This window comes from Scyliorhinus torazame, chromosome 25, assembly GCF_047496885.1.
Source record: "Scyliorhinus torazame isolate Kashiwa2021f chromosome 25, sScyTor2.1, whole genome shotgun sequence".
In the NCBI taxonomy this organism is placed as follows: Eukaryota; Metazoa; Chordata; class Chondrichthyes; order Carcharhiniformes; family Scyliorhinidae; genus Scyliorhinus; species Scyliorhinus torazame.
This window is the reverse complement of record NC_092731.1, coordinates 8,137,529-8,158,608: the sequence shown is the minus strand read 5'-3', so window position 1 is coordinate 8,158,608 and position 21,080 is coordinate 8,137,529.

Sequence of the window (21,080 nt, the reverse complement as noted above, 5' to 3'; positions counted from 1 at the left end):
TGATTGGTTGAGGAGGAAGGTTTTCGAAGGCCCTAAATTGAGCTGATGAAAAGAAATCCCAGATTAAATATATCCCTGCGGGGTTTCGGCAGAACCTTCCCTCTTACAGGGACTTTCAGCAAATAGTTTGTGCGTGTGATCATCTCAGCCTCGATGCAGTCATCGGCAGATTGCTTGCTGTGCCATTTTGCTACTCGATTCCTTGAGGACGTGATTACAGATTTGTGTTTGCAATGTTCTTGGCAACATTTCTCGAATTGGAGAAAAATAAACCTCCCTGAATGTCTAATCTTTTGGTTAATTTATTCATAATGATAATCGCTTATTGTCACAAGTAGGCTTCAATGAAATTACTGTGAAAAGCCCCTAGTCGCCACATTCCGGCGCCTGTTCGGGGAGGCTGGTACGGGAATCGAACCGTGCTGCTGGCCTTGTTCTGCATTACAAGCCAGCTGTTTAGCCCACTGTGCTAAACCAGCCCCTAATTTTCACCTCGATTTCCCACCCCCCCCCCCTCTTCTAACCCGGCCGACCATGCTGACCTCCTCACGCAGGGACATGGGGCCCAATAGCCGCCTTGGGGTCTAAGCAGACCACCAGATGGGTGTGCCAATCAAACAGGCACTCAACTGCTTGACTTCCCGGCCAGGTCCACGCCTCGCTGGGTGTCCCTGACGGGCGATTCGCCCCAGCTCCCGTGCGTGCTCCTTGATAGAAAGCCACTTTTCTGCACGTTGAGAAGTCATGAATATTGGCAAGCTATTTGACTTTGGGAAGCGTCGCACACAAACAGAGTGGATCCTCAATCGACTTCTACAAGGGGGGGTGGGGTGCGTGTCCCAGTGGGGTTCAGGCAACACTGAGGTCGATGGTGATAGGAAATCAGTAATATGAGTGGTTCAGTGAGGCCACTTGCCTGGGAGCCAGGAGACGCTGGGTTCTAGATCACATTCTAGATGCTTCAGTACAAAATCAAAGCTGACACTCTATTGCCTGCACTGGGGGAGTGCTGTACAGTCAGAATTGCTACCTTCAAATGAAGCATTAAACTGAGGCCCTATGTAAAACGCAAATATCCCATTGCACTAATTGTGTTGGGCAGTCATTCCAAATATCCTGGTCAATATTTATCCCTCAACATCTGTCAAAATAAACTATCTTATTGCTGGGCTCAAATCAGGCCCTGTGTTTCCTACGTCACAGCAGGATTTTCAAAAATGCTTTGGTGGGGGGGAGGGGGGGCACCTTGAGGTTGTGAAGGGTGCTACAGAAATGCAAGTCTTTCTTCCCACCAAAGCTGTTGGTCGTGAAATATTTCGGCACGGTGGCACAGCGGGTTAACTCTGCTGCCTCACTCACAGCGCCAGGGTCCCGGGTTTGATTCCTGCCTTGGGTCACTGTGTGGAGTTTGCACGTTCTCCCCGTGTCTGCGAGGGTTTCCTCCGGGTGCTCCCACAATCCAAAGATGTGCGGGTGAGGTGGATTGGCTGCGCTAAATTGCCCTTTAGTGTCGACGGATATGCAGGTTAGATTATGGGGTTACGGGGATAGAGAGGAGTGGGAAAGGGTCAGTGCTACTCAATGGGCTGAATGGCCTCCTTCTGCACTGTAGATGATTCTTTGATTGGGTGGGGAGAGGCACCCAGTATCAGATGCACAATGTAAATTTGCCTTTCTCACCTGGTGAAAATGTCCTGATTCCGCCCTTTCTAATCTGTGTGTGCAAAGAGCTTTCACTTGCTAATTTAATGTAAGGTGTGACATTCACTGTGATGACTCTGTGGTTAGCCATTTCCCATCTCTTACCTCGTGTCGCCTTCAAATGGTCAGGATCACATTGTCGTTCGTGGGAGCTTGCTGTATGCAAATTGGTTGCTGCGTTTCCCTGTGTTACGACAGTGACCACGTTTTAAGAAGTTGTTCATTGGCTGGAAGGAACTTTGGAACATTCTGAGGTTATGAAAGTTGATGTGTACATGTAGGTCTGGCCTTTATGCCATGGTAGGGGAGGCGGTATCGTGAGAAAAGGAATTTTGTGAATGACGAAAGGGGTTAGGCGTTACAGCACCAGCTGTGGGGGCATGGAGATGTGAATACCTAGATCTCCGGGCGGCACCCTGGCGCAGTGGTTAGCACTGCTGCCTCAAGGCGCCGAGGACCCGGGTTCAATCCTAGGTCACTGTCCGTGTGGAGTTTGCACATTCTCCCCTTGTTGGCGTGGGTCTCACCCCCACAAAGATGTGCAGGGTAGGTGGATTGGCTTTAATTGGGGAAAAAAAAAATTAGGTACTCTAAATTAAAAAGAAAAGAAAATATTTCTGATCTCCAATGTCTGCCAGATGGAACTGGGGCGTGGTCGCTCAGGGACACAGCACGCCACCCTGGCAACCCTCTGAGCCTCCGTTACTCAGGACCTGACCCCCTCCGAGCCTCTGGGAGACTGGACCTGCAGCGGGAGGGGCCAATGCTCCTTTCCCAAAACTTCAGCTTTGCTTTGTCTTGCGCGGCCTCGGGAACGCCCCCGAAGCACTTTACAGCCAATGAGGTACCTTTTGAAGCGTGGGAGAGGCGAGAGCCGATTTGCCAACAGCAAGATCCCACACGCAACACTGTGATAATGGGCAGATGATCTGGGGTTTTTTTATAGCCGAGGGATACATTTTGGCCGGGACACCGGAGATAAGCTGGAAATAATGGCCGCGGCATAGAATATACAGTGCAGAAGGAGGCCATTCAGCCCATCGAGTCTGCACCGACCCACTTAAGCCCTCACTTCCAGCCTATTCCTGTAACCCAATAAACCCTCCTAACCTGTTTGGACACTTAAGGGCAATTTAGCATGGCCAATCCACCTAACCTGCACGTCTTTAGACTGTGGGAGGAAACCGGAGCGCCCGGAGGAAACCCACGCAGACACGGGGAGAACGTGCAGACTCCGCACAGACAGTGATCCAAGCCGGGAATCGAACCTGGGGCCCTGGCGCGGTGAAGCCACTTGTGCTACCGTGCTGCCTGTCCTCTACATCCTCCCAGAGAGGGCAGATGAAGCCTCGTGGGAGTGTTTCGCCTCCGTCAGCGCACAGCTCCCATCAGTTTCACCCCAACCGTATGCTAATGGGCAGCACGGTAGCACAGTGGTTAGCACTGTTGCTTCACAGTGTCAGGATCCCAGGTTCGATTCCCGGCTTGGGTCACTCTCTGTGCGGAGTCTGCACATCCTCCCTGTGTCTGCGTGGGTTTCCTCCGGGCGCTCCGGTTTCTTCCCACAAGTCCCGAAAGACGTGCCGTCAGGTGAATTGGACATTCTGAATTCTCCCTCTGTGTACAATCCCACCACTGGTGAGGGATGGGGGGGGGGGGTTTTGGGGGAATCCCCAGCCCAGTTTGTCACCCCCCCCCCCCATGGTCCTGGCTGGTAAATACATGCATGTTGGGCAAAATTTGTGAAGTCCACCTGAGGTGAATAGTCTGCCAGCACTCCCTGTTGAAGCTCATTTGGGAGATGGCAAATCTAGATAAATTAAATTGGAGATTGAGCCATGTAAGGTGATTCAGGGCAGGTGACGAAAATCTTGGTCGGAGTGGGAGGTGTGGAGGAGGATCTTAAAGGAGGAGAGAAGGATAGAGAGATTTAGGGAGGGAATTGAGAGTTTAGGGATTGCACAGCTGAAGACAGTGATTCCAAGGGGAGAGGGATTAAAATCAGGAATGCTCAGGGGCAGCACAGTGGCACAGTGGGTTAGCCCTGCTGCCTCATGGCGCCGAGGTCTCGGGTTCGATCCCGGCCCCAGGTCACTGTCCGTGTGGAGTTTGCACATTCTCCCCGTGTTTGCGTGGGTTTCGCCCCCACAACCCAAAGATGTGCAGGTTAGGTGGATTGGCCGCGCTAAATTGCCCCTTAATTGGAGAAAATGAATTGGGCGCTCTAAGTTTATGAAAAAGAAAATCAGGAATGCTCGAAAGGTCAGGATTGGAGGAGTTTGGAAATCTGGGAGAGTTGTGGGGGTTGGAGGAGGTTACAGAGGGTTGGGGAGGCGAGGGGGAGGATACCAGGGCACAAACAGGTCTTAGAGGGAGCGAAGCAGTTAGGAGTGGATCAGCGGGGTTCTGTGTGCAACAGCTGCCGTGAAGACCAGACTGGAATGTGGCTGGGTTTAACAATATGGCCTGTGGCCTAAAGGAAGTGACTTAAGACTTTTACTTCAGAGAGGAGAGGGTGGTGTCAGAGCAGTTTGTTAACTCATTCAATCCACTCGCTTCCTGAACTGCGTTGATCTCCACACACCTTAGCTCGCAAGTACCTGCATCATCTCTGTGGTGAGTACATTTCAGAAGTTGTAATTGGGATCTGGCGACTGTTAAAAGGCATTTCTCGAGGTGGAGTTTTTAAAAAAACATTATAAACCTGTGCAGCTTCCAATAGAAACCCAAAATGTATGGCAACACGGTAGCACAGTGGTTAGCACTGCTGTCTCACGGCGCCGAGGTCCCAGGTTTGATCCCGGCTCTGGGTCACTGTCCGTGTGGAGTTTGCACACTCTCCCGGTGTTTGCGTGGGTTTCGCTCCCACAACCCAAAGATGTGCAGGCTAGGTGGATTGGCCACACTAAATTGCCCCTTCATTGGAAAAAATGAATTGGTACTCTAAATTTATGGAGAAAAAAAATGTTTCAACAGTGCAATTGTACTGAGGGGGACAAAAAAGTTCTTGAACTGGCAGGAGTATTCAAGTGTTATAAATGCACAATGTGAAATTCCTGCCCTTAAATCCCATCTACCATTCGAACTCATCATTTTGAGCAGCCTTTTGATCACCTCTCGTTATGTCCTTATATGACTCAGTGTTGAAGTTTGTCTAGTTTAAATAGAAAGGGAGGTACTGTGATCAGTTCAGTAAACTATTTAATGCGGTACTGTGTCAGGGCGAGGCGGAACCAAGATCGGAGGGGAAGAATTTAGCAGAGGAAAGGAATTGTCCAGATTAAACGGAGAAATTGCGCAGGTATCTCGCATTTCTCTTCTGTCTTGCAAAATCAAAAGCATCCCAGTTACAACAAGGTAGCCACTTTGGATGAGAGTAACAGAGATGAGAGTTTGTGCTGTTCACTCGTTCACAGGAGGCTGTCCTGATTGTTCAAGTTTGAGATTCTCAGGTCCGGGACTCCGTAGGAACCCTGGAGGTAAGGGGGTAGTGAGCAACCCCTCAGAGAGTTCCTGTCTCTCTGCCATTAACTGAGACAGCCTCACTCCCCCATACAACTGAGGTTAAGTCCATTGCTGACCCCTAGTTTCTGCCGTTCTTGGCCCGTGGTTTCCTGTTGGGGAGTCTGGGAGAGCGAAGCAGAAACACATCTGGATTCCCACTGGTGGAGGCGGCTTGGTGACTCCTGCAGGTGATGTGCAAATATGCACGTGTCTGTGTGTGTGTGTGCCAGGTGTATGTTCCAGGTGTGTGTCAGGTGTGTGTTCCAGGTGTGTGCACCAGGTGTGTGTGCCGGGTGAGTGTGTGTACCAGGTGAGTGTGTGTACCAGGTGAGTGTAGTCCAGGCGAGTGGGTGTGCCTGGTAAGGGTGTGTACCAGATTTGTGGGTGCCCGGTGTGTAGGCACCAGGTAAGTGTGTGAACCAGGTGAGTGTGTGAACCAGGTAAGTGTGTGAACCAGGTAAGTGTGTGAACCAGGTGAATGTGTGCACCAGGTAAGTGTGTGAACCAGGTGAATGTGTGCACCAGGTAAGTGTGTGAACCAGGTGAGTGAGTGTGCCAGGTGAGTGTGTGCATCAGGTGAATATGTGTACCAGGTGTGTATATGCCAGGTGTGTGTATGTACCAGGTGAGTGTGGTGTGCCAGGTATATTGGTGCCAGGTGCATCTGTCTGCTGCATACCAAGTGTGCGTGCGCGTGCATCTTTGTGTGTGTGTGTGTGTGTGCAAGGTGATCCAGGTGAGTGTGTGTGTGTGCACCAGGTGAATATGTGTGTGCCAGGTGTGTGCGCCTGGACCAGGTGGGTCTGTGTACCAGGTGATTGGGTGTGCCTGTGTGCCAGTTGTGCTGGCGATTGGGTTTAACAATAATGCCCTACTCAGTCGACAGCCGGTGTGGGGGCTGAGACATGTTGAGAAAAGTAGCGATGAGTTAGCGGCTGGAAGAATAACTTCCTTCAGTGATCGTGAGTTCAGTGCGTTCGTGAACCCATCCAAACTCCTAACCCAGCTGACCATAACCCTCAGCAAGGAGTTAGCACCTCCATGGAGGAGTAGGGGGGGAACAGGGAACAACTTCACTGATCCTTGCAGGAATATCCCCTCTCCCTCCCCCCCAGTTACAAAGCTGATGCCCCGGGGAAGCTGGTGAGGGAGGATTAAATGTGTGGGACTGGACAGAGATCACAAGAGACGGAATGGGGGGGGCGGGGGGACTGAGGGGGTGGGACTGAGGGAGGGAGGGGGTGGGACTGAGGCAGAGGGGGTGGGACTGAGGGAGGGAGGGAATGGGACTGAGGGAGGGAGGGTGTGGCACTGAGGCAGAGGGGGCGGGACTGAGGGAGAGGGGGCGGGACTGAGGGAGGGAGGGGGCGGTGCCCCTTTAAGAGGGAATCTCCAATTCTTCAACAAGTCCTGACTTGTCAGAGCTGAGTTAACGTCAGGGCGCTGCTGCCTGGGTGTGATTCACTCTGCTGCATGGGGCTGTGAATGACTCACTCCATCACTGAAAGCTCAGGAGAGGATTAACTCACTCACTCCACCGCCACAGAGCACACAGAGAGAGGGGGGGGATTGTACACTGACCCCCTGCCAACATTCTGCATCGCGGTCCGGCCAGGGTGAGTTTCAGAATGAAAGAGGCGTTCCTGGAAATGACAGTGAGAGTGAACAGTGTGAGAGTAAACAGTGTGAGAGTGAGTGAGTGTGTGAATTGAGTGAACTGTGTGTGTGTATGCGTGTGAGTGAGTATATAATTGAGCGAGTGATGAGTGTGTGAGTGAGTGTGTGTGACTGAGTGTGTGAATGAGTGACTGAATGAGTGTGTGTGAGATAGAGAGAGCGTGTGAGTGGCAGTGACTGAATGAGAGTGAGTGTGTGTCTGAGTGTGACAGTGAGTGACTGAATGAGAGTGTGTCTGAGTGAGTGTGTGAATGAGAGTGAGTGAGTGGCTGAATGTGTGTGTGTGAATGAGTGATTGAGTGAGTGATTGAGTGAGTGTGTGATTGAGTGAGTGAGTGTGTGAATGAGTGATTGAGTGAGTGATTGAGTGAGTGTGTGATTGAGTGAGTGAGAGACTGAATGAGCGTGAGAATGACTGAGTGTGTGTGTGAATGAGTGTGAGAGAGTTTGCGAATGAGTGAGTGTGTGAGATAGTGAGTGTGAGAGTGAGTGTTTAACATGTTTCCCTCGCTGTGGTAGGTGTGAGGGTGAGTGGGGGACAGAACGCCCTGGGCACTGACATTGGGGACAGTCCGTCCTGGGCACTGCCCTGGGCACTGACATTGGGGACAGTCCGTCCTGGGCACTGCCCTGGGCACTGACATTGGGGACAGTCCGTCCTGGGCACTGCCCTGGGCACTGACATTGGGGACAGGCCGCCCTGGGCACTGCCCTGGGCACTGACATTGGGGACAGGCCGCCCTGGGCACTGCCCTGGGCACTGACATTGGGGACAGGCCGCCCTGGGCACTGCCCTGGGGACTGACATTGGGGACAGTCCGTCCTGGGCACTGTCCTGGGCACTGACATTGGGGACAGTCCGTCCTGGGCACTGCCCTGGGCACTGACATTGGGGACAGGTCGCCCCGCGGGTCAGTGGCGAGCGCCGATCGCTTTGGGGAAGTTTCCTTTGGGATGGAGCCGGTCCGGGGGCGCTGTCAGCGGGGAATGCGGCAGGACCTGCCGGCGGAGCGGGTTTCCCGCTCGCACCCGGAGTGCGCTGGATTGGCCATTGTGTCCATTATTGGAAAAAAATGGTCACCCGCCCCCCTCCCTTTACAGGATAAGCAATCTGAATGTTTTCTTGTAAGAACACAGATCCATTGGAGGGGCTGATTGGCACCAAAACGAAGTTGTATCGTCGCTGGAACCTAGTTGCAATAAGTTAGCCACTGGGAATGTGCAGTTTTAAAATCAGGTTAAATGTTATTCTCCAGTTGTTACACATCATTCTCCAGGACACTAAGTTGCAACTCCGCTCAGACATGCCCTATTTAAAGCTGCACCTTTATTTCTGAAATGTTATTTTATGTTGGGTGTCTGTTTTAAATGTGTTACAAAGGTCAGGACTCGCGTTTTTTTTTAGAAGAGTTGGTTCGAATGAATGATTCCGTTCCGTCACCCTCCTGCGTCTTATTTTCCACTGTCTAATGTTATTTATTTATTTGTTTTTTTTTGGAGGGGTTGAGCCCGCCAGAAAGGCAGTGGAAACATCGCGGCCTGACGTCCTTGAGTGTAAAGGTGTTGGCATTTTCAAATGCAATGTGCGCTACCAGGTGTTTGGAGGGGCTGTGCCGCTTTAAGTGACTGGAAACGTGGGGTGGGTTTGTTTGCAAACAATCCGCGGCCAGAGAGGGAGGAGGGGGAGGAGCAGCGGCTCCTTGTGGCCACCTCTGGAAGTGCAGAGCCCTGGCTCAAGGGACATGTACATTAGATTCTCTCCATTCCCCCCCCCTACTCTCCCCCTCCCCCCACTCTTAAAGGGACTGCCCCTTGTTTACCCTCACTGCTACATAGGGATTAAGAATAAGCTTTCACCCCCTTGCTGATCAAGAATTTTTCTGGCTCAATCTCAAAGGACTCTGCTCCCACAGCTCTTTATGAAATTTCTCCTCCACCCTATCCCCATAACCCAGCAACCCCACCCAACACTAAGGGCAATTTTGGACACTAAGGGCAATTTATCATGGCCAATCCACCTAACCTGCACATCTTTGGACTGTGGGAGGAAACCGGAGCACCCGGAGGAAACCCACGCAGACACGGGGAGGATGTGCAGACTCCGCACAGACAGTGACCCAAGCCGGAATCGAACCTGGGACCCTGGAGCTGTGAAGCAATTATGCTAGCCACAATGCTACCGTGCTGCCCCTGTCGAGCCCCTTAAGAATCCCGTACCTTTCAATGAGGAGATTGATCCCCCCCCCCCCCCCCCCCCCCCCCCCCCCCCCAGCAATGCAACAGCGCATGCCAAGAGAAGCGATTCCTTCCACAGTTGAGTGTTCAGCTAACCCTCACTGTTGAAGTCCACCCATGAATAATGGCCGGTGTGCACTCACTGAGTTCCCTCTGCAAGAATTCACAGCAAAGACACTGTTGCTTACAGGTGGGAAGAAAAACAAGTCGCCATTCATTGGCTGCAGCGAGTGTTAAGGGTCTTGAAGTCAGCGCTCTCTCTTAACAGACAAATCCCACTTCAGAGGCCTGAACGCTTCATCCTGGCTGACAGTCCTGGTGGGCAGGGAACGCTGCACCGTCAGAGGGGTCACCTTATGGATGGGACGTTAAACTAAGGCCATGATGTGAAAGATGCCACATCACATAGGGGCTGGTTTAGCACAGGATAGGGGCTGGTTTAGCACAGGGCTAAATCGCTGGCTTTGAAAGCAGACCGAGGCAGGCCAGCAGCATGGTTCAATTCCCGTACCAGCCTCCCCGAACAGGCGCCGGAATGTGGCGACTAGGGGCTTTTCACAGTATCTTAATTTGAAGCCTACTTGTGACAATAAGCGGTTTTCATTTCATTTCATTTTTCATTTTCATTTCACAACTGAAAGATGATCGGGGGAGATCCCCCTGATTGGGGGGCAGTTGCCCCTGGTCGGGGGAGTTCTCCTGATCTGGGGAGTTGTGCCTGGTATCCAGGCCAATATGTATTGTAAACCAACATCACCAGAAGGGATAGTCTGCTCATTATTCCATTGCTGTGTACAAACTGGTCTCTGTCACCAACATTACAAGAATTCAAAGAAGTAGAGTTTTGGGACCTCCGTTGGTTGTGACAGGCGTTATATAAATGCAAATCTTTCTGTCCAGTGGGCCCGGCATTAATCTGGACCTTTTGTTTTCCACCAGGCGATTTGCAGCATGGCCAAGCCCTTCGATGACGGAAACGCGTCTGACCCACACGCCCAGGAACACATCCCGAGGGAAGTCCAATGCAGCCTCGCTAACTGCACTGCCATCCCCGCTGCTCTATACTCGCCTCTGCCCCTCGCTCATGCCCATTCCTTCAGGCACCAGGGGCAATACTGTAATCGCTCGCTGCCAGCTGCAGCTGTGAGCTGCCGAGGATCGCTCACGTGTGGGATGGACACCACGGCCGACAGCCCGCTTTCCGGTAAGGCTTCACACTCTGGTGTCCAGTGGTCTTTCTGCCCCTCCAGCTGCAGGGTGGCACCGATGGGCGGGCAGCTGTGCAGATGCTGTTGGCCCTGGTGACTTGGTGCCATGTGGCTGGTTTCTTGTGTGCGCCTGGTTGTTTAACTTTGGTAGGCTGTGATTCCTCCTGTAGCCGAATAGCCACCAAAGTTTTGTCTTACACCTTGAACAGTCAGCTAGCTGAGATGATTTCCCCGCTCCCCCCCCCCCCCCCCCCCCACCCTTTGGGCGAGGAGGAGACAAAATAGAGATATGAATTTCACTGAAATTGTGAGAAATCGTGTCAGTGGTGGGCAGCTCTTCGAGTGTGAAGGGCATCGTAAGTTGGCCAGGTCTGACCCTCGACCAGGGCCCGCACCTTTTCAGCATCTGGTTTGCGGCACTGGGCAGTGTGAATACTGACCGATTGTTTGTCCCCTTCCCGTCCCGGCCGTACCGATCTGACTGCCCAGATCAGCCGGTGCAGGAGGGGCTGGGAATCGAACCCGTGCCTATGTGGTCCATTTGTCCTGGATCCACATTGGAAAGGGGGCGGTGGTGGGCTTGAGCGCCTCCCGAGGAGATGCAACCGTGCCTTTTACCTCTTCGGGCTGCAATGCCTCCCTTGGCCAAACAGCCCACCAGCCCTCAAGTTCTTGGTTTGCACCTGAATGGTGGCTGCTCCTGAGAGGAGGAGGGGGGGGGGGGGGTGGGGGGGGGAGTGGAGTCCATTTAGCAGGAGGGGAGAAAGTAAAAGTGACTTTCACAGAAATCGATCGGTAGCACCTGATTGGCCTGTGGGTTGCTGGCTTTCATGTCCCTTGACAGGCAAGTTCAGACATGCCCTTCTCTCCTCGAATATTAGTTAACACAACAAGCAGCTTCAGAAATGCAGCCTTATTAACACCGGCGTTTTAAGGTAAGCGTGATATTAAGCTGGAATATTCTGTGCTACCCGTGCGTTACGGAAGCTCTGGCTAAACTAACCCAGAATACAGAATGAGTCACTGCATCAGGGACATGAGAACTCCTCTCTGAATAGTTTGGAAAGGTTATTTAAAACAGCAAAAATTAATAAAACCTGGACAATTTGCTGCCTTTGGTTTATTGTGACATCTTATTCCGGGCAGCATGGTAGCACAGTGGTTAGCACAATTGCTTCACAGCTCCAGGGTCCCAGGTTCGATTCCCGGCTTGGGTCACTGTCTGTGCGGAGTCTGCACATCCTCCCCGTGTCTGCGTGGGTTTCCTCCGGGTGCTCCGGTTTCCTCCCACAGCCCAAAGATGTGCAGGTTAGGTGGATTGCCCATGATAAATTGCCCTTCGTGTCCAAATTAGCCCTTAGTGCTGGGTGGGATTACTGGGTTATGGGGATAGGGTGAAGGTGTGGGCTTGGGTAGGGTGCTCTTTCCAAGAGCCGGTGCAGACTCGATGGGCCGAATGGCCTCCTCCTGCACTGTAAATTCAATATCTATATATTTCCAAGGTAGAAGCTTTCTCTTTTCAGAAGGGTGGACTGTGAAAGTTCAGCTTTCCTTTAAGCTGATCTGGGCTCTTTCTTTCAAAAGCAACTTGCATTTATATAGCGCCTTTGTTAATTCAAACATCCCAAGGCACTCCACAGGACCGCAATTAGACAATCAATTTGACCCCGAGTGCAAGGAGGAGACTTTAGGATGGGTGAAGTTAAAGGGATAAGTTTTAAAGAGTGACTTAAAGAAGGAGAGTGAGGTGGTGATGGGGCGAGGCTTTGGGACAGAACTCCGGAGATGAAGATTCTCCCTGCCTCTGGCATGTATTAGCTTGTGTTTGGGATATGGGGCTGACTGCAACAGGGTGGCTGGTTGGAATACGTGGGTGCTAGGCGTCCATGAGCTGTCCTCCTGTTCCAAGGGACCATTCCTCTTGTATATCATGGCGGCAGATCTCAGATGGGACGTTAAAGGCTGCAGAGGTTGGCTACATTGCTCAGAGGCAAGGTTAGAGGTCAGGGCTCTCCTGAACCATGTCAAATGACATTAACTATATTTGGCATATAATCAGGGGACAGGATGAGGATCAACTGTGATGCCCCACCTGGTTCACCAGACTGGCAGTGATCATCGATTCAGTTTTTCCTACTGTCTGAAGCTAGGACAAGAGACAGTGCAGAGTGACAGTATGGGGCAGGTGGGGGGTTGGGGGGGGGGGGGGGGGAGAGGTGATGGAATTGGGGGTTGGGGAGGACGGTGACTGTGGGGGAGGACGGTATTGGGGGGGGGGATAGGTGAGGGTGAGAGATGTCGATGGGGGGAGGACGGTATTGGGGGGGGGATAGGTGAGGGTGAGAGATGTCGATGGGGGGAGGACGGTATTGGGGGGGGTGATAGGTGAGGGTGAGAGATGTCGATGGGGGGAGGATGGTATTGGGGGGGGATAGGTGAGGGTGAGAGATGTCGATGGGGGGGATAGGTGAGGGTGAGAGATGTTGTTGGGGGGAGGACGGTATTGGGGGGGGGATAGGTGAGGGTGAGAGATGTCGATGGGGGGAGGACGGTATTGGGGGGGGGGGATAGGTGAGGGTGAGAGTGTCGATGGGGGGAGGACGGTATTGGGGGGGGGGTGATAGGTGAGGGTGAGAGATGTCGATGGGGGGAGGACGGTATTGGGGGGGGATAGGTGGGGGTGAGAAATGTCGATGGGGGGGATAGGTGAGGGTGAGAGATGTCGATGGGGGGAGGACGGTATTGGGGGGGGGGATAGGTGAGGGTGAGAGTGTCGATGTGGGGAGGACGGTATTGGGGGGGGGATAGGTGAGGGTGAGAGATGTCGATGGGGGGAAGACGGTATTGGGGGGGGATAGGTGGGGGTGAGAAATGTCGATGGGGGGGATAGGTGAGGGTGAGAGATGTTGTTGGGGGGAGGACGGTATTGGGGGGGGGGGGATAGGTGAGGGTGAGAGATGTTGTTGGGGGGAGGACGGTATTGGGGGGGGGGGATAGGTGAGGGTGAGAGATGTCGATGGGGGGAGGACGGTATTGGGGGGGGGGATAGGTGAGGGTGAGAGATGTCGATGGGGGGAGGACGGTATTGGGGGGGGGGATAGGTGAGGGTGAGAGATGTCGATGGGGGGGGGGATAGGTGAGGGTGAGAGATGTTGTTGAGGGGAGGACGGTATTGGGGGGGGGGGATAGGTGAGGGTGAGAGATGTCGATGGGGGGAGGACGGTATTGGGGGGGGTGATAGGTGAGGGTGAGAGATGTTGTTGGGGGGAGGATGGTGTTGGGGTAAGAGCTCAGGGGGTGGGGGGGGGAGCGGAGAGCAGATGTTCTGCGGTATGTTTTGTTCCGTGTTTCCCTTCCATGCTGTGTCCTTGTGTACGAGGAATCTCCGCTCATGTGTTTTGTTTACGGTTCTCCTTGAGGTCTCACCGAGTGTCAGTCAGTGAAGAGCATTCTTAAAGGGACCCCAGCGGCCGCAATATTCAGCATCCCGGGATCCCATTTCATCCGAATGTCCAACTTCGGCTACAATTACCACTCGGAAATTCCCCTTTTTGAAGGGGCTCACCGTGTTTCAGGAAGTAGTGGGATTGGAGACGCCGGTGACACTCTCACACAGAAACATTTTAACAGAATGACAGAAAGGGGGCGTTCGGCCCCACTGGTATCTGTTGAGGTTTATGTTTCACATGAATCTCCTACCAGACCTCTCTATCTCACCCTCACCCTATCACCAGAACCTTCTATCCCTGTCTAAATCACTCATTTATCCAGCTTCCTTTTAAATGTATCTGTACCATTGGTCTCGATCAGTCCATGTTATAACTAGTTCCACATTCTTGCCACTCGATCTTCCCTTTCCTCGAGAAAAGCGTGTCTCCTGATGGTTGTAACATCTCCGTTCTGGCATCACAGGCTGTTGGAGATCTAACAGGAGTTGAAAATGAAAATTGCTTATTGTCACAAGTAGGCTTCAAATGAAGTTACTGTGAAAAGCCCCTAGTCGCCACATTCCGGCTACTGTTCGGGGAGGCTGGTACGGGAATTGAACCGTGCTGCTGGCCTGCCTTGGTCTGCTTTCAAAGCCAGCTCTTTAGCCCTGTGCTAAGTCAGCCCCATGGTTCACAAGCCCCATGGGTAAATCTGCCTCCTTTGTCACAGGAGCTGAGTCAGATTCAGTATAAACAGACGATCCCTGCGCTTGAGGTCAGTAGCTGGTGCGTGGGTCGGGTTGCACTGGCCCTGTGCAGATCTCCACGATCACCGCCGCGGGACTGGTTTTAAAGTTACGAGCCGGACGGCCTGGTGGCGCAGTGGCTAGCACTGCTGCCTCACTGTGCCGAGGTCCCAGGTTCGATCCTGGCCCCGGGTCACTGTCCGTGTGGAGTTTGCACATTCTCCCCGTGTCTGCGTGGGTCTCACCCCCACAACACAAAGATGTGCGGGGTAGGTGGATTGGCCACACTAAATTGCCCCTTAATTGGAAAAAATTGGACGCTCTAAAGAAGTTATTTTTAAAAATTGGGGGGCAAAAAGGAATTGGTACTTTAAATTTATTTTTTTTATAAATAAAGTTACGAGCCGACGGAGCGAGCGACAGTACAGCCAGATCCGATCCATTGCCATCCCAACAAGCGCCAGGCAGATCACGGACCCTGCCCCTCTTCTCCCCACCCCAGCTCCGGGTCCCTACCACCCCTGATCTGTGGGGTCATGCTGTGTGCAAATTGGCCGCCACAACAGTGACCACACTCTGAACGTACCTCGCAGCGCTTTGGGATGTCCCCGGGTGCTACAGAAATGCAAGTCTCTCGATCTTTGCGCTACTTTGGACATGTCCCATGATGCCCCAAATATCTTGAGGGCTTCCAAACAACAATTTTTTAAATCAAAATGAAATGGGCAGCACAGCGGTTAGCACTGTGACTTCACAGCGCCAGGGTCCCAGGTTCGATTCCCCGCTGGGTGACTGTCTGTGCGGAGTCTGCACGTTCTCCCCGTGTCTGCGTGGGTTTCCTCCGGGTGCTCCGGTTTCCTCCCACAAGTCCCGAAAGACATCCTGTTAGGTGAATTGGACATTCTGAATTCTCCCTCAGTGTACCCGAACAAGCGCCGGAATGTGGCGACTAGGGGCTTTTCACAGTAACTTCACTGCAGTGTTAATGTAAGCCTACTTGTGACAATAAAGATTATTATCAAACGATCAGGACCGTGCCCAGTGTCCTTCTCCCCACACAATTCCCACCATCTCCGGCCACTTTTAAAGTTTTTACAAACAGCTGCCAATTCCCATTCCAATCAATAAGTTTCCCGCGCGTGAAAGATTCGGAAACACTGAATAGGACCTTTTAGTGAAAGACATTGCCAGCAAAAGAAATCAAGTGGGCCAAATCGAGAGCAAAGGGGAAAAGAGATTGGCATTGTTTCAGAAAGGACAGGCTGCTAATCGGCGCCTGGGCCTGGTGAGAGGGTTCGTCCACTGGCTCCGCTCCAGGGTGTTCCAGGACAGGATGCACTGGGTGATACTGAGCCGGTTTGATCTGTGCGAGCGTCAGTTAACAGGAACTGGAGGAACAATGACCGCAGATGGAGGGGAAGTCTGTGACCAACTGAGCAAAGTGTTATGCAATGCGGCGGTAAATAGTTCACTGCATGTGATTAGTCCTGAGCCCTGGGTTCGGGGCTGGATGATGTGATGCAGCAGAAGTTATTACAACCACTGACCCGCCATAGCTGCCTGGAAATGTGTGTCGGAATTAACAAGTGTCTTTCCGAGGAGTGAATCAATGTGATAATGTCTTGGTATCGTGCCTTTTACACCTTCCAGCTGTCTGAAATAGTTGCCCCAGGACTGTTTACACCCACCTGAGAGGACAAATGCGGCCTCGGTTTAATATCTCGTCTGAAAAACGGCACCTCCGACAGTGCAGCACCTCCTGAGTACTGCACTTGGGAGTGTCAGCTTGTGTTCAAGTCCCTTGAGTAGGACATGAACCCTTGACCTCCTGACTTGTTGGTTTGACCAACACAAGAGAATATGTGTTTGGGTCACATGCTATCCGTTGCAATCTTTAGAGCTCGCTGTGTCTGTCTCAGACCAGCTGCTCATGTCCAATGTCCGTGAACATGTTCAGAAACCCATTGTCTGTTTGGCCCATCTCCTCAAGTGGGATTCACAGATTGGCCTCAAATTTTAAAATTCTCATCTTTCTTTGTCTTCAAATCCCTTCCGGGATTTGCCCCTGCAGCCCCCCAATCCTCAGATACCTGCGTACATCTAATTCTGGCCTCATACGGGTCCATTTTAATTGCTCCGTCATTGGCTGTGCCTTCAGCTAATTGGGCTCTAAGCTCTGGAATTCCTGCCCCAAATCTTTCCGCCTCTTCACCCGTCTCTCTCTCTCTCTCTTCACTACGCTCCTTAGAGCCTGACTCCCTGACCAAGTCCTGTCCCGGTGCGTCTTCGTGTCTCCAGGGATGATGTTTGTTTGGAAATGCGCCTGCGCAACGCCTTGGGCTGTTTCACTGTGTTCCAGGGTGCTGGATAAAGGCAAGTTGTTGTTGAGTTGTACCGTCTCTTACAACGACAGTCAAAGAAATGAGGGTGGACAATTGGTTGGTTGTTGGCGACACTGGCTGCCGTTATCCTGACACGCTCTTGTCCAAATATTTCCAGGTGGTTCCCGGCAGATTCAGTCCGCCATGCCGGATGGAAGCATCGGCTCGTCGCTTACAACGCAAGACAGAGACTCCCACCAGGAGACGGGGGATGATGAGGCTATCATCAGGCAGATCGGAATCCAACTCCGACAAATGGCAGACCAGCTGCACACCTATCACATGGAAAGGGTGAGTTCGCCTTTAGCTACTTCCCCACTATTGCCAAGCATCATCGAGCAAGGGTCACATCTGAGGGCCTTTGCTATTGGTTTGTGTGACTCAGTACCTTTGGGTTAAGGTGGCCACGGATGACCCCAGGGGGCTGCTGCTCCTCTACAGACAGTCCCTATAACGGGGCGCCATGGCGGCACAGTGGTTAGCACTGCTGCCTCACAGCGTCAGGGCCCCAGGTTCGATTCCGGCCTCGGGTGACTTGTCTGTGTGGAGTCTGCACGTTCTCCCCGTCTCTGCGTGGGCTTCCTCCGGGTGCTCCGGTTTCCTCCCCCAGTCCAAGGATGTACAAGTTAAGTGGATTGGTCATGCTAAATTGTCCCTTAGTTTCCAAAGGTTAGGTGGGGTTACAGGGATAGTGCTGGGGTGTGGGACTAGGTTAGGGTGCTCTTTCGGAGGGTCGGTGCAGATGCAATGGGCCGAATGCACTGTAGGGACTCTATCTCTGAACTTGAAACTCAAGGAAGATTCTATGTGATGTCCTGGCAAACATTCATTCCTGAACCACTGCTCATTCATTTCATTTTGTCTTATGATCTTGCAAACTGGCTGCTGCAGAATTTTCAGTTCCATTTTTCGAAATGTGGGAGTCACTGGGAAGTCCTGCGTTTATTGCCCAAGGGGTTTGGGTGGAGGTTTAGCTCAGTGGGCTGGACGGCTGGTTGGAGATGCCGAGCGAGGCCAGCAGTGCGGGTTCAATTCCCCTACCGGCTGAGGTTATTCATGAAGGCCCCGCCTTCTCAACCTTGCCCCTCGCCTGAGGTGTGGTGACCCTCTGGTTAAATCACCACCGGTCAGCTCTCCCCCTCAACATAGGAATTAGGAGGAATTCAATCAGATCACAGCTGATCTCTTTGTGGTCTCAAATCCACAACCCTGCCTGTTCCTCATGTCCCTCTAATCTGTATTTTATCAGAAATATACGCCTCTCCTTGAAATCATTTAATAATAATCTTTATCAGTGTCACAAGTGGGCTTACATTAACACTGCAGTGAAGCTACTGTGAAAAGCCCCTAGTTGCCACATTCCAGCACCTGTTCGGGTACACAGAGGGAGAATTCAGAATGTCCAATTCACCTAACAGCGCGTCTTTCAGGACTTGTGGGAGGAAACCGGAGCACCCGGAGGAAACCCACGCAGACACGGGGAGAACGTGCCGACTCCGCACAGACAGTGACCCAAGCCGGGAATCGAACCCGGGACCCTGATGCTGTGCTAACCACTGTGCGACTATTCCGCCCCAGACTCCACCGCACCATGGGGGCAGCGAGTCACACAAATTCACCACCCTCTGCGAGAAGTAGTTCCTCCTCAGCTCAATTCCAAATCTACCGTCTCTTTAACCTATATCTGTGACCAAGGGGAAAGTTGGCCATGGATTATGGCGATTTTACTTTATTCGAGAAGGTGATGGTGGCACCCCCCTCTTGAAATGACCGACTGTCTGGTGTGGCCATTCTCCGCGGTGTGGGACACAGTCTCGTGTAAGTCCAGAGAACCAATTGGGTTTCTAATGACAATTTGACAGCTTCACTTTCACTTTTACCAAGACCTACAAACACATAGCAATGAGTTTAAATTCATTAGATCGTTATTTCGGAAAGCTGGACTATTAATCAGCACCTAAACACTCCATGATTGACATAACAACAAGAACTTATCGAGTGTTGAGCTCAGGATGTCCTGAGAACATAAATACGCTGAATGAAAGCAATTATTGTATTGTTTTTGTTTCCCCCAAGCAAGACTCCGTCTGAGTAGTTACAGATTCAGATTCGATAACTGTTTACCACATCTAGGCACCCCCTTGCATGAAGGAATATTCATGTTGTCCGTTGACCGTTGCCAAGACTTGCCCAGGAGACAATTTGCCTGAGGGAAGGAGAGCATCCGATTGCGCAAAGTGGGAATGGGGAGGGAGACTACCTGGAGCGATAGCGAAAGAAGAGAAGGGGGGGTGCAAAGTGAGCGGATTTTTATTTAAGGTTACGTGGTTCTTTCCTGTTACAGTTCAGTTCTTTGTTGGTTTCTCTCTCTGCATTGGTTTGGTTTTGCTTGTTGACTATCGGTTATTTTAGAAAAGGACTACTTGCAAGGCTTTAGAAATACGTGGAGTTGCAGATCACCCCCCCCCCCCCCCCCCCCCCCGGGGAGAGAAGGGAGAAGCGGGGGAGGGAGTGGCAGGGGGGAACGAGGTGGTTAGGTTCACTTCCTCCTGCCGTTACGTGTCCATTGTGACCAATCGAGGCGGCTGTTTACTGACAGCCCTCGCGACCTGTGCCGAGTAACTGCAACATTACTCAGCAAGGCTCCACGTTGTTACCTCCTAGCTCCGCAGGCTGAAACCAGCAACCCTGGCGTGACTGCGCCAACAGCAAGACAATGTTTATACCTCATAAACCACCAATAAAAGAAACAGATCATCTGGTCATTATCAGATTGCTCATTGCGGAATCACGCTGTGCATACAATGGCTGCCATGTTTCCCACGTTACAGCATTGAAAATAATTTTGTTGGCAGTAAAGCACTTTGGGGTGTTCTGAGGTTCCGTAGTACGCAGGACAAGATCGTGTGCTCAATCCTCAATTTGCTGAATGACCTGATTTCAGCTGGGGAGCAGCAGATGAACGAGTCCGTGGTGTGGCTCAGGAAGGAAGTATTACCCTGGGGATCACGATCCACTGACTCTCCACCCTGTTCTTCGTAGATTGTCTGTGTGTGTGTCGGTGTGTATCTGAATACACGTATGTGCGCCTTTGTGAGTGTGTCTTCAAGTGTGTCTATGTGTGTATCTATCTGTGTGTGTGTCTATCTGTGTGTGTGTCTATCTGTGTCTAGGTGTGTGCGGGTGTGTGTCTAGGTGTGTGTGTGTGTCTAGGTGTGCGTGTGTGTCTAGGTGTGCGTGTGCGTGTGTGTCTAGGTGTGCGTGTGCGTGTGTGTCTAGGTGTGCGTGTGCGTGTGTGTCTAGGTATCAGGTGTGAACCAGATTGGGCCTGGCTGATTTGGCTCAGTGTGCCTCAGACCCAATGGCCTGTGACTGAACCAGGAACAGTAAACCAGCACGAACAGCGGGACTGGAGGGGAGGGGGGGGGGGGGGGGGGGGGGGGGATTTTGTGGGAGGGAAATTACTGCAACGGTTTTGGTTTAATAAGTTGTGTCACAAGGTAACTTGTCGGAATTATCAGCTCCAAACGGCAGCAGTGACTGAGCGAGGTGGGACAATTCCCGCTGCTCTGAGGTTGGAAGGGGGAATGATGCCCAAGTAAAGAGTTTAGTGGCCACTCCCACAGGCTGCCTGCAAGGCCCCAGCACACACAAAACAAGCACAACTTCACTCCATCTCTCACGCCACTTTCCGTTTTTTTAACAGCCCATATGTACCAAAAAAACAAGTTGGGTTATTTTGGGATGTGATTTAGGATTAAAGAAAATTGTTGGGTCACGATGTTTTCTTTGTGTAAAAACCACACAGAGCCCTGATTGAACCCGGTACTCAAAGTTCCTGGGCGGGATTCTCCACTCCCGCGCCGAAGTGCGAACGACGCCGAGGTTCACGACAGCGCGAAACGGCCCCTATCCCGACCGATTCAGGGCCCGATACTGGGCTAGGAGTGGGGCCGCATCATCTACCCGCGCCAGGCCTTGTCGGCGCGTAAAGGCGGCACCACATAGATGTCGCGGCCGGCGCCGCATAACTGGCGTCACCCGCGCATGCGTGGTTGCCGTCCTCTCCGAGTCCGCCCCGCAAGAAGATGGCAGACGGATCTTGCGGGGCTGCGGAAGGAAGGAGATCCTCCTTCAGAGAGGACGGCCTGACGATCGGTGGGCACCGATCGCGGGCCCCCCCACATTTGAGGTACCCCC